We start from the raw sequence: 13,228 nt of genomic DNA, 5'->3' as shown, positions 1-13,228 counted from the left end.
ATTATAATTGATAATTTATTATAATAGATTGATATATTTATTATATATTTTTTATAATCATTAATAGTATTATTAAAAAACAATGAAAATGTTTTCAAGGTCGTAATAAATATTATTAATTTTGTTTTTATCTAATTCTAATTTTAGACATTTTATTATATAATTAAGGCTAGTTTGTTTTTTTTAAATTGTCAATTCATTTACGTTATCAGACACGTGCTCAATACTAGACCATGACCGATGACCGTGGAATAAACGTCAAAACATCATTTCCATGTGCATTATTTTTGAAAGCTATTGCCCAAAATCTTATGTCCCCGCAAATTTAATAAAAATACAGACTGTAGGTTAATTATCTTAACATTTTTTATGATATCAACTAATTACCTTGGAAATTATGGAGATATTTATTTAGTTTAGTATATTGTAATTATATATATATTTATTTGGAGTGTTATCTTTATTTCAGTAAACATTTACTTATCATTGTAAAACCAAGCTTATATTTTAGGATTTAATATACTAAAATTCGATAAATTGTTTAGGGCTAACCTATTAGAAGCTCATGGAATGCTTTATTAGTGAATACGAATTATAAGTAATTAATTTCGTTCCAAGTACGGTTCATATACATGAGTTTGGTGCGAGTAAAATCGGTTTCAGTAAATTACAGAAAAAAATTTTTCATTAATACTCCATCAGTAAATATTGTTTTGAACTGCACGACTTATTAGTTCTCCCTTTTAATCCAGTTTTATAGTTTGTTGTTGTATTTCGCCGAAGAGTCGGATGATTATACTTTTCATTGAAGTATTAGGTCCTTCAACCTGTTTTAATCAACGATATCTATTGGTAAAAATGCGAAGTATCAATGCAAATAACTGCTAAATTCGAACGCTCAAAATCGCATTTTCGACGTTGAGTATTTTTGTCGTTTATTTTAAAGAAATTTGTTGTCGACGCTCATCAATCACTAAGAACTGTTGCGGATGCTGCGCCGTCATATACCACTTATTGATTTTAGTTTCCCTTACTTAAATATGGCGATTTTAATATAAATAATGAAGACCCAAAAAGTTTGAAGACAATTAATTGCAGGCTGGTACACAGTTTCAAAATATTGAAAGAGTGTGAAAATGACAGCTGTTATCGCAATGTTACCATTATGATGGGAAAATCGTAGAAAATGATATGAATATAATGATATATTCCAATTAATATACATTGTGTTAATATACAAGGCACCTTACAATACTCATGTTTATTAATATTAATCTTAGCAGCGTGTCCATAACGATTAATGGCAAACTTGAAGGCATAAAAGAACCATTATTTTGAGGCTGTTGTAGTAGATTGTATATTTCTGTTGGAACCAAAACAATGCTAAATAGTCTAGTAAAAGAAATGAGTAACTGCATCTTTCCATACAGTACTAAAAATGTTCATACATTTTCAAAATTTTCAGAATGTATTATAGTATAATTAAAGTATATTACTAGTACTAGTATTTTTTACAAATAAGTGAACTTATATAATAATGTATTGTATTTTCGTTGTCATTAGATCATTAGGGTGTTGTTTTGATAGTTTTATATTATGTTTATTTGATCCAGATCTACTTTTGTTAGCAAATTTCATTATTTCATAGTATCGCTGCGCACTGTTCTTACATCTTAGCAAAGTGCTGTCTGATTTCTTCTTGTCTGATTCTCTGAATTTCACATTCTTCGACTTTCACTCATCTACAAAATCTAGCTACATTTCAGCTATAATATAAAATTTAAATCATTACTAAAATATATTATGTTTAAAATAAATTTCTAATTATTACCAGTTACTACAATTTTTGTTACTATTTTTGATGGAAGAATCTCATGACTTGACTACTTCCAACACAACAAGAATCATCTCTGTTCTTGTTATCATTAAGTTTTGGCAAATGTTGATACCTATTCCGTGTCGTTGAAAATGTTATAAATTTGACACCTATCATTCCCACTACAAATAAAATTGCACACTGACATTCTGCACTTACCTTTGTTTTTCTTTCTATATTTTAAATCCAATGTATGTTAGACCACCAAGAAGAATACAGCAATTTAATTATTATAGAATTACTATAGAATTATTAATGTAAAATAAAATCTAAATATTCTACAGTTTTTTTTGTTTTGATCTGAGTAATGTATCCTTGCCCAAGCAGGATTCGAACCCGCGGCTATCACAACAGTAGGTGGACTGTCCTGTCGCCTTTACCACAGCGGCAAACAAGATGGCATTTCTGAGCGCAGAAAATATTTTAATAAATTAGATTTTAAATTTAATAGAATTTATAAAAAATCAACGGTTATATGGAGCTTTTTATCTCATTTAACAAATCTCTATGACATAATTCCTAGTATTTCCCCGTTTTAGTTGATCTACGACGAAATCGCATTATTTAACATTTATGTTTATTCTAATTGTTTTTCGACCAATGCCGCGCGATCGAAGATCCCATACAGCGTTTCACCAAAATAAATTATTAATTTCGCTCTTATGGTAAACTATACACACACACTTCGATTTTCTTAAGGTTAAATATTATTGTACCATGACGTTGTGCAAATACATTTTTATAGAGCATATGGTGAATGAACTGTGCAAGCATTTTTTAAAATCAATTTCCATTTATTATTCTTCGTGGATATGTTTTATGTGACTTGCTTAAGGATTTCACGATTCAAAGCAAATATTGACCATTATGGCGATATTTGTCAAAGGATGAATTCTTTTGCATGATAATTAAAGTCAATCACTGTATGATTGGTTAACGTGAAAAAATACCGGAGGTGCATATATATATATATTTTTGCGACGATATTTATTATGTCCTTAATTGATTATTACTATATGACTATTTACTGATTAGTTATATAGAGTGTAATCACATTATGGAGCCTCACTTTCGCCAACTAAACTTTATTTGAACTAGAGCTTCTGCTTAAGTATCTTTTGAACCATGGTCCTTGACATTAAGTCAACTAACTAACCTTATTTACAGTTATGGAATAAACTGAATTATTATAATGTTTTTAATGTAATGTATTACATCATGTTACATAAAAATTAAAGCAGATTAGACTCAAAGTTAAGCAACTGTACTGCTTAGTCGGAAGACACTCTCAACTTGACCTAAAATCAAAGAGATTGGTTTATCAGTCAATCATAAAGCATGGACCCCTATGGGGTGGCGCTAAGACATCAAAGCAACTAGTAATCCAACGCACTTAACACACAGTTCTACGATTAATCACCAATGCTTACCGCTACATAACTAACAAAGAGTTGCACGATGACCTTGAAATCAAATGGATACATGAAGCGATCCAAGATTTCGCCTTAAAACATGAAATAAGGTTGCTAAATCACAGCAACATGGAAGCAATACAGCTACTGGACAACACGCAGGAAATCAGACAATTGGAGCGAACCAAACCATACGAACTTGTTTAGTGTGTAAGTGTTTTCTTAACCTTGGCTTAAGTAGATTAGTTTATTTTACTTTGGGAAATAAATGCTGATGTACGTACTCGCTTTGCTTTTGTATTAATGCAAGTACAACTGAACAGTACTAATAAATTAATTTGTAAATTAAGATTGTTTCAAGCATATCTAATTCAAGATGCAATTAATTTAAAAAATGTAATGTAATTTCTAAATGTTATTATTGTTGTTACATCATACATTAGATATGCTGAGTGCAATATTTATTTACTAATTAATATTTTCCTATTTTGCTCTTGTACTTGTATCAATCAACAATCAAGACGAGTTCAAGATAAATGCTTTAAATAATATTTCCCAGTTAATGTTAAATTAGGCTACTGACATTGGAGTAACGTTAAGAGTTACACATTAATACATTACACAAGCCAGTGAGGTATCGTTTGCTTCAATCTGCTGATATCCTGCATGTGTTACAGTAGTTGTATTACTTCAGCGTTGGTAATTAATCAAAGAACTTTGTGTGACAGGATTACTAGTGGGTTTGATGTTCTAGACCATATTTACAACCCCAAGTTGAAATATACTTTAATTGACACATAAGCCAATTTCTTTGATCTTAAGGTAGTATCACTTGGGAGTATCTTGAGACTAACCAGTATTTTTTGAAGTTTTTTTATTTTGAGTTTGCTAAGCATTCTAACGTGATGTTGTTTAATGTAAACAAATGATTTTTTCTTTAGTCCAACTCTTATCTGTTGCTGTCTGTAGCTTTTTGTTTTTTTTGCTTTTTTTAGCAATCTTCTTTGTATATATTATATAGATGCATAGCCACTAAATGGTATTAACACCATCTTGTTTCAGGTAACCTAATATATTGTTATTTACGAAATTTTTATCTGTTTAAGCGCTGAAATAACACATTTAAAGAGTTGAATTGGTGGTGCAGTTAGACAGCGTCGTGTTTGGACTGTATGTCGCGTGGGAAATTCCAAACCAAACGCAGCGTACAATCCTGATGCTTATTCGCACATGTGGTTACTTATTGTTTAGACGCGTCTTTATGAATATTTCATTTTTTTAAAATGACATCATATCCATAAAGACAAGTCTAATTGCTACTTGAGCATGTCAAATTAAATTTATCATCCAGGTCGTATTTCATGGATAGTCTTCGAAATTATTGAACTATTATAAAAGCGTCTTAGTTCTTACGTAATATAATTGATGGAAAAGAAAAAAGATCTGCCTATATAAATAATGAGGAAATAATATTTAGGTTTTAAAAATACGAAATAAATATGATTATTGGAGATTACATGTAATTCAGTTCTACTTCCCATGAAGCAGCATCAATAATAAAAACGAAATTACAGTATTTGATAAATAATGTAGCGAAAATACCCAGAGACTTCTTATGTTCGATTCGAATAATAGTTTCGATGTAATTTCACCTGTGTATTTTTATTATATCTTAGTTATATAAAATTATTTATTTTTAAGTAGATAAAAATTTAAGCTTATATATTTTTGAATTTATTTACTTTTATTTTTTGATTTTATTAACTTTTCCTCAACCAAAATATTTGCATAGCGTAATGTTATTGTTTAGAATTCCACTAATAAGCTCTTTAACGCCCAAATTATATAAATAAATTGTATAAATAAATAAATATTTTATATCAATAACAATCTAAAATGTATGTCAACTCTTTGTTAATGCTCTTATGCTAATGATTTCGTACGCCTTCTTTTACCATCTTGGTCTTCTTATTAACTATTGGCCAAATAGCTGAATTGGTTCGACATTAACATTGTTGTGACCTATCCCACTCATTATTCCAATTTTTAAAAATAATTTATTGATTTTCGCTTTTATTTCTGAGCTGCTAAAGAAGTTCAAGTCAGTATTCAGTTCGCAAATATAACTAAATCATTTTTTGTTATAAAGCGATATTTTTTTTATTTATTTCGATTCTTTTATAATATCGTATTTTAGATATGATATAACAATAAAATAATCGATACAACTAGATTGAGAGGTTAGCTTCAATCAGTAGTACCTGCTTTTCCGACTAATTGTTTCATTTTAACGCAGTGTAATAGCAAAACTTTATTATTTATATGTTTTTCTAATATTTTTGTGTCAACCACTTTGTGTTAAATTTAAGCTATATAAATGAATAACAACGAGAGAATAACATATATATATATATATATATATATATATATATATATATATATATATATATATATATATATATAGATAGATAGATAGATTAATGTAGTTATAAAATATAGTAGATGTATTAATATAGCTATAAAAATTGGTTGTTATTGCGTTTATTGTATAAACACAAATTTAAGTTTTTAGGTGAACAAATAAATATCTTACATTCACCAAAGATGGTGTTAAGAGTTAACCGAGGTTAAATTCTCTAAATTAAAACGTGGTAAATTGTGAGATTGTCCATTTTAGAACATGTCCTTCAATTTTGTTGAAGATTTCAAGATTTTGTAATACTATCACATAGTTTTGTTTTTCTGCTATTCGAATGTTGAGCTTAGTAATTGTAATATGCGATGAGCTTTTATTTTATTTCATAAATTTGAAGAAAAAGAAACTGAAGTTAATATTACCACGGTTGACATGAATAAGTTGTCAGTGTTATGATTTGCTGTCACTTTTATTGAACTTGATTGAGTAGCACAAGTATTTAGTGGTCAATACTCGATTCTTCTTTATAATCAAGTCAAATATATAAAATACAAAAATAAATAAAAGGTAATAAATTTGATCAGTTATCTCTTTCCCAAAGATAGTTCGAAATGGACTATGTTCATCTCCGTCTCACTTATGATAAGGTTGAAGAAACTTAGCACATGTTGGAATGAATGGGCACATGGGCTGAAAAGTCCCGGGCAACATAGATGGCACTAGTTTTATTGCATTCACCACTTTTTCAGTTAGTAAGTACCTTCAAAAGAAAGCTGTTAAAATTTCATGATATTCATTTTATAAGTTTGTGAGTTACTGTACTAAGAGTGACACAATTTTTGTTATTTTCAAAACAATAGGTCAAACAACACAATTTCGTGTTTTAATTTTACACTGCTTCTTGATAGGAAGAGTCCCCGCTCCATTAGAAACAACATTAAAACATTGGTTTGCTGACTGTAATCGTGATCGTATAGACACTGATAATGCAGAACGCAGTGGACGTCCAAATGAGTTGGTAACACCAGAAAACATAAAAAAACTTCCACAAAATGGTTTTGAATGATCGAAAAGTAAAGTCGCGTGAGTTAGCTATCATCGTAAAGATACTAAAAGATCGTGTTGGTTTTATGTTGCATAATCATTTGACTATGATAAAGCTCTGTTCAAAGTGGCTGCCGCGGTTGCTCACTGTTGACCAAAAACACAAACGTGTTGATGATTCTCAGCAGTGTTTGGCCATGTTTAAGCGTAGCAAATCGAAATTTTTGCGTCGATATGTGACAATGGATGAAATATGGATCCATCACTTCGCTCCGGATTCAAAACGATCCTCATATGGGAGGACAGCAACTGGTGACAGGCCTATATTGAGGCAAAAGATAAATCGTTCTACAAAAGTGGTATTGAAATGTAAGAGCGGTTCTTGATGGAGATTACGTTGATGAATAAAGGCACTTTTGAACAAAAAATTCCGCGTTTTGTTTGTTACGCCCTGGACTTTTCAGCCAATGTGTTACGATTAAATGTATTTGGGATCATTATTCCATTTTTTTTCATACTGTCACTTGGCAGTATAAAATTATTGCACGGAGAATGAAATAATTATCTCCGTTCTTCTACTAGTTCCTTCCGACTAGTTCGACTGTTTCTAATATTTTCGGTCGATAGTTCCCAACGCTATTTATATATCGTCGCAGTGAAATAGTCGATCCCGAGAGGCTGCCACGCGTGGCGGTACCTTCTACCTAAAATCAGCCCCGGTACATCGACGAATTGGTAAATTTAATCGGCCATCTGTGAATTTAATAACGGCAGTTGTCCGTGCATCGTCGCCTTATCTTATCGGCCGGTTGAAATGCCTGGGTTATCGGCCAATCGTGAGCGCCTGATGTTGCCAAGTCGACGGCTACCCAGTTTCGAGACGGATCGGGGTCGTACGGGTCCATTCGGAACAATCCGAAGCCGATTGGAATTTGGCCTAATTTTGATCGGCGCTCGTTCTGACGCCACTCTTAACGCTGGGAATGTGGAACGAGTTACATGGGATTTAAAGTTCGAGGATTTCGTCAGGATGTCTTTGCTATTCATTAACAAGACATTCGATGACGCGTGATATTAAATGTAATAATTTTTAATAACAGGTCAATTGAAAAGTCCCCGGCCTACCATAATAAAACTTATTGTTTAGGCAAAATTAATTTTTTTATTCAACATAATTCCCTTCAAGAGTGATACATTGATTATAGCGACCCTCCAACTTTTCGATACCATTTTTGTAGTATGATTTGTACTTTGCTTCAAAATAGACCTCAGTTTCGACGATCACCTATTCATTCGACGAAAATTTCTTCCCAGCGAGCATTCTTTTAAGGTCTGAGAACCGGAAATAGTCGCTGGGGGCCAGATCTGGAGAATACGGTGGATGGATGGATTTTTGCCATCGTTTTCACTGACTTGTGACACGAAGCATTGTCTTGGTGAAGCAGCACTTTCTTTTTCTTTAGATGTGGTCGTTTTTCGGCGATTTTGTCCTTCAAATGGTCCAATAACGCTATATAATAGTCGTTGTTGATGGTTCTTCCTTTTTCAAGGTAGTCAATGAAAATTATTCCATGCGCATCCTAAAATACAGACGCCATGACCTTGTCAACTGACTGTTGCGTTTTCCCAAGGACAAATCGTACTACAAAAATGGTATCGAAAAGTTGGAGGGTCGCTATAATCAGTGTATCACCCTTAAAGAAAATTATGGTGAATGAAAAAAACTAATTTTGCTAAAAAAATGTGTTTTACTATGGTAGGCTGGGAATAATAATTAGTGGTTACAAGAGGCAAACATTGCAAATTATAATTCTAAATGAATGCAGTAACATTGCGACGTGTTAACGTTATAAAATTTGATGACGAGATGTTTTATTGCATATATTATATTTAATTTCATGTACATATTAGTATTATTAATCCTTTATTGGCATGAAAAGCGAGTTTTTGAATTTAGAGGAAAGTCTGTTGGAACTAAATAAGTGAATAGGAAGGTTGTCGTATGATACGAGATGCATTTTTGAAGAAAATAAAAGAAAAGTGAAAAAAGAAAAGCACAGAATTAATGGTGTGTGATAATGCGTTTTATCGTGATGACTGAACCATTTGCTTATAATTCAGGTATTTTGAAGCGTATAACCCCAAGCAGATGATGCATAACAGTCAAATGATATTCTTTTTTGACGCTTTTTAGGTCCTTCTGGATTCGTAGAGCTTAGCGATGCGCGATGATAGAATTATTAAAGTGTTGGTCAAGTAACAGGTTTTAGTGACCTTTATTTAACTATGCCTATAAAAATTAGGAATGCAAAACTATATTGAGTGCGCTAAAATTGAGTTATCCATATATTATATTTAATTAAATTTAATTAATGATTTAAATAAGAAATTAAATTAATTAGTAATGTTGTTATTGCTGATATTAATTCTGTTGTAACCTCAAGAACAGAAGGTAGAACAGGTAAAACTTAAGTATATAAGTATATATGCAAGGACAATATAAGAATATATTTATTAACGTAACTGTACTTGAAATGATTTAACTTGTACCGAAAGTATAAACGTTAGGAACATGAACAAAAATATAATCCAGAAGAAAAATCAATACCGAGGCCCTGTAGTATTCATTTATAACAAAGAGGTATAGAAATACATAATATTGTTTTATATTATTTCTATACCTTTAGATCTATTTGTTATCAACGTAATATATGTATATATACTGGATGTTCCTAAGTAGAGTAATATTATTTTTGATGAAATAGGTTTATTTTTATGTTAATTGATTTTTTTTTGTTTCAGGTAGGAGAAGTACTTTTATCATATTAATATACTTATTGGTAAGTTTTATAGAATGTTAAATAACATAACAAAATTACTAACGTTAAAGTGTGTAAGACGTAATTGAGAAATTTTTTAATGTTGATATTTTGGAGGTAATGAAATAACATTTTTATGCATGAGTAACAAACACTAAAACTACCAAATGAGCTGTAATGTCGAATGTACTATTTGTATAGCATTTAACTAAAATTTTTAGCAGCTTACTTTTTACCGAAATTACTTGTAACCATGGGGCACTAATGAGCAATTTTATGATTATTATGATTATTATTATTCCAGTAAACATTAATGCTTTGTGAAAACTGATACTACAAGATCGTCATGTAACTTATTGCGAGATTAAGGTTTCCTTGGGCATTACTGTGTCGTGGATATTTGACCGTCAAAGACTTGGAAAATGTGTTTTTAATATTAACACGATCTTGTAGACATTTTGTGTCGTATTGATAATCGAAAGATTTAATATGAATCGAAGAAAATGTTTGAAAAGGGATTGACATTCATAACTTGTTCATTTTTGGTAATTATTTTAGTTTTCAAATTCCTGAATCACCTATTTTATTTCTTTTTCTATACTTCATGTAGTATATTAAGCGATGCTGAATATATCTCATATTTTCTTGAACTAAATTATTTCGTACCTTTTATCTGTTGCCTATTGCAAATTAAATTATTAATTTAGTCTCTATTAGTTACTTGCCAAGTGGTTTAAATTTAAGAAAAACGCGTAATGTGATTTATATTAGGTTGGTAATGCAGTTGAATTGTTTCAATCTCCGTAATTTATCTGTATAGTCAACTCATCAGCTAATACGAGGGCAGTTTGATAAGTTAGTGACTTTTTGAAGAAAGTATATAATTGTTTTCGACAAAAAAACTTTATTTCTCAACATAATATCCTTTTAGCTAAATCCAATCCAATTCATAGTATCACTCTATTCTATTCTTGCATCCTAGCAAAACGCTGTCTAATTTCTTCTTCTCTAGTTCTCTGAATTTCACATTCTTCGACTTTCACTTTCAACAAATTCTAGATACATCTCACCTAAAAAATAAAATTTAAATCATTACTAAAATATATTATGTTTAAAATAAATATCTAATTATTACCAGTTACTACAATTTTTACTAATCTTGATGGACAAACCTCATTAATGACTTGACTACTTCCAACACAACAAGAATAATTTTCTTCTCTGTTCTTGTTGTCATTAAATTTTGGTATATGTTGATATCTATTCGATGTCGTTGAAAATGATGTGTTATAAATTTGGCAGCTAACATTCCCACTGTAAATGAAATTGATGCGGTTTGGATTTTATAAATTTTAAAAATTTAACCTTACATTCAGCACTTACCTTTGTTCTTTCTTATTTTAAACCAATGTATGTTAAACCACCAAGAATAACTTAACAATATAATTGTTATTCCTATAGAATTATTAAGGTAACACAAAATCTAAATATTCTATATTCTTTTGTTGTTTGTCCTTGATAAACTGTATGGATCGACTCGAAAAGAATGTACCACCATTAGATAAGGAAGACAATACATAGTTTATTCTTTTCTATGCAGGGTAGTGCGCATGCGCCAAATCCAGAGATATTTGTTAAGTAATGAATCCTTAAGATAAGACTGACAAATTTATAGTGATATGGCCTTTGACATAATCATCAACTTTATTATTTATTATTAGCTTTATTATTAACAGTTCTTAAATTTTAAGTATTTATCGACTTGCTATTAAAAATACATTTCGTTTTACCGCGTATGTTTTACATTGAAAACATCTTTGATACTTTTAAAAAGAAAGTGCTCGAAGAATGTGTTGGCTAAGTAGAAGTAAAAAAGAGGACGAACGAATATTACACCTTTTATAAGAGCGGTGGACAATGATCTATTGAAAAACGCAAAAAAATCCAAGACAACCAAGCCCAAGTGACGATAACATTTTATGGAATTAATTTCTAACTTGATTAAATTAGAAAAGAGTCTCTCCGCTTCGAGTGTCAAAGACTGGCGGCAATGTTGCCGGTTTAGACTGGTGGTTCTCTTATTTATAAGGTGACCGCGATGATGAGATGAATAATGAATTGATATATAGGATGTTATTTTGTAAATTTTAATATCATTGAACGTTTTTCTGCATTCAGTTTGACCAATATTTCTCTATTTACCCTTTTTTAATGTGTATGTTTATTATTATATATTTATATATAGTATATTTATTATCAAAAATTACCTTATTGGTTTTCACGGTATTCTCCATTATGATCCTATACTTCTGCATGCGCTTGAACCATACTTCGTAGCACTTTTTCCACTTTGATTGAGGTGCCTCCAAAACATGGCTTTTTAATGCATCAACATTTACTTCAGGTGTTGAAAAACGGTATCCACGCAAGTTATTCTTATATGTGGGAATAAAAAATGTCTTTTGCGGTCAAATCAGGGCTGTACGGAGGATAACCCATCAATTTGGCTTTTTGGGCAATCGAAAGATGGTTGTTGTAGCCCATGTGTGAGAGTTTGCCTTGCCATAATGAAAAATGATGTTTCGTTGTCCCTTCTTTTTTCGTATTTACGAAGCACCTCTGGAAAAAATAATGATTGCATAAAATTCACCATTCTACGTTGCTCTGTTGGCACCACGTGCAAGTTTTATTTAGTTTTTATTACATTTTGCGGATTCCAGGTCTTTTCACAGCTAAATATTGCTATAGAGTTTTGTGACATAAGTATTTAAGGATAGGGCTTCATCGCCATAGGTCGATCGAAGTTGATCGAAACACTCTTGTCTCGATAATCCATATCGAAGGCCTTCAAAGTTCATAATTTTTTTTCACTGGTGCAGAAATTTAAATTCACTGTAACTAGCACAAGCTGTAGTTAGATGACAAAACTTTCTGAAGATGGTTATAGTTATGAAGATCGAACTTCCAATTGGAAACGGCAGATGGACACTAACCACTTAATAGGCTCGAAACATAAATAGTAACCCACGTATGAAGGCTTATTTTGGGGCACATTGGTTATATTAAAATCCGATTAATAAAGTTCAATGAATAATATATATTGTAAGGTAACGCTTGGACAGGTCTAGCTCATCAGTACTCTACACCATGTTAATATGTGTCTCTTTGTGATAACTTTTATGTTGGTGGTCTACTCAGCAATGTCTGCTTGGTGAACTACATAGACTGTAAAATGGGAAAAGTGATTTGTTTCTATTGCATTTCGATACTGTCTATATATAGGTCAATACTCAAACACATTTTTAAACATTTTAACGCGAATTTATCAACTGCCCAATATTCTGTATTGGTGTATACATATATATAAGTATGTGGTGTTAAAATCAACTGAAAAACTAATTCATGTTCACTTCTAACTAATTTACTTAATTTAATTTATTAACTTTTTAAAAGTTTTTGCCAACACGTACTTCCGGAATTTTACTTGAAATCTTTTCAATTACGTCTCTAATCAGAAGTACAGCGTACAGTTTCTTTCTTTAACATTTGAATAAGTCATGTCAAGTCATAATGAATAATTAAATATTCGTATATGCTTGCTTCTAAATAATCAATTGATAAATTAATATAGAAATCTTCTAAATGACATCTATTCATAGAA

The 13,228-nt window shown here is 30.8% G+C and overlaps 1 protein-coding gene across 7 annotated transcripts in view; it reads left to right on the top strand.

The window, feature by feature from the left end:
- foxo (forkhead box, sub-group O) overlaps positions 1-13,228 on the top strand; it is a 324,250-nt gene that overhangs the window by 65,305 nt on the left and 245,717 nt on the right. The window lies entirely within an intron of this gene.

The sequence above is a fragment of the Rhynchophorus ferrugineus genome, unplaced genomic scaffold, assembly GCF_030347505.1.
Source record: "Rhynchophorus ferrugineus isolate W39M unplaced genomic scaffold, kcgeb_rfMv2 rfM4, whole genome shotgun sequence".
Lineage (NCBI taxonomy): Eukaryota > Metazoa > Arthropoda > Insecta > Coleoptera > Curculionidae > Rhynchophorus > Rhynchophorus ferrugineus.
This window is presented reverse-complemented; position numbering and strand designations above follow the sequence as displayed.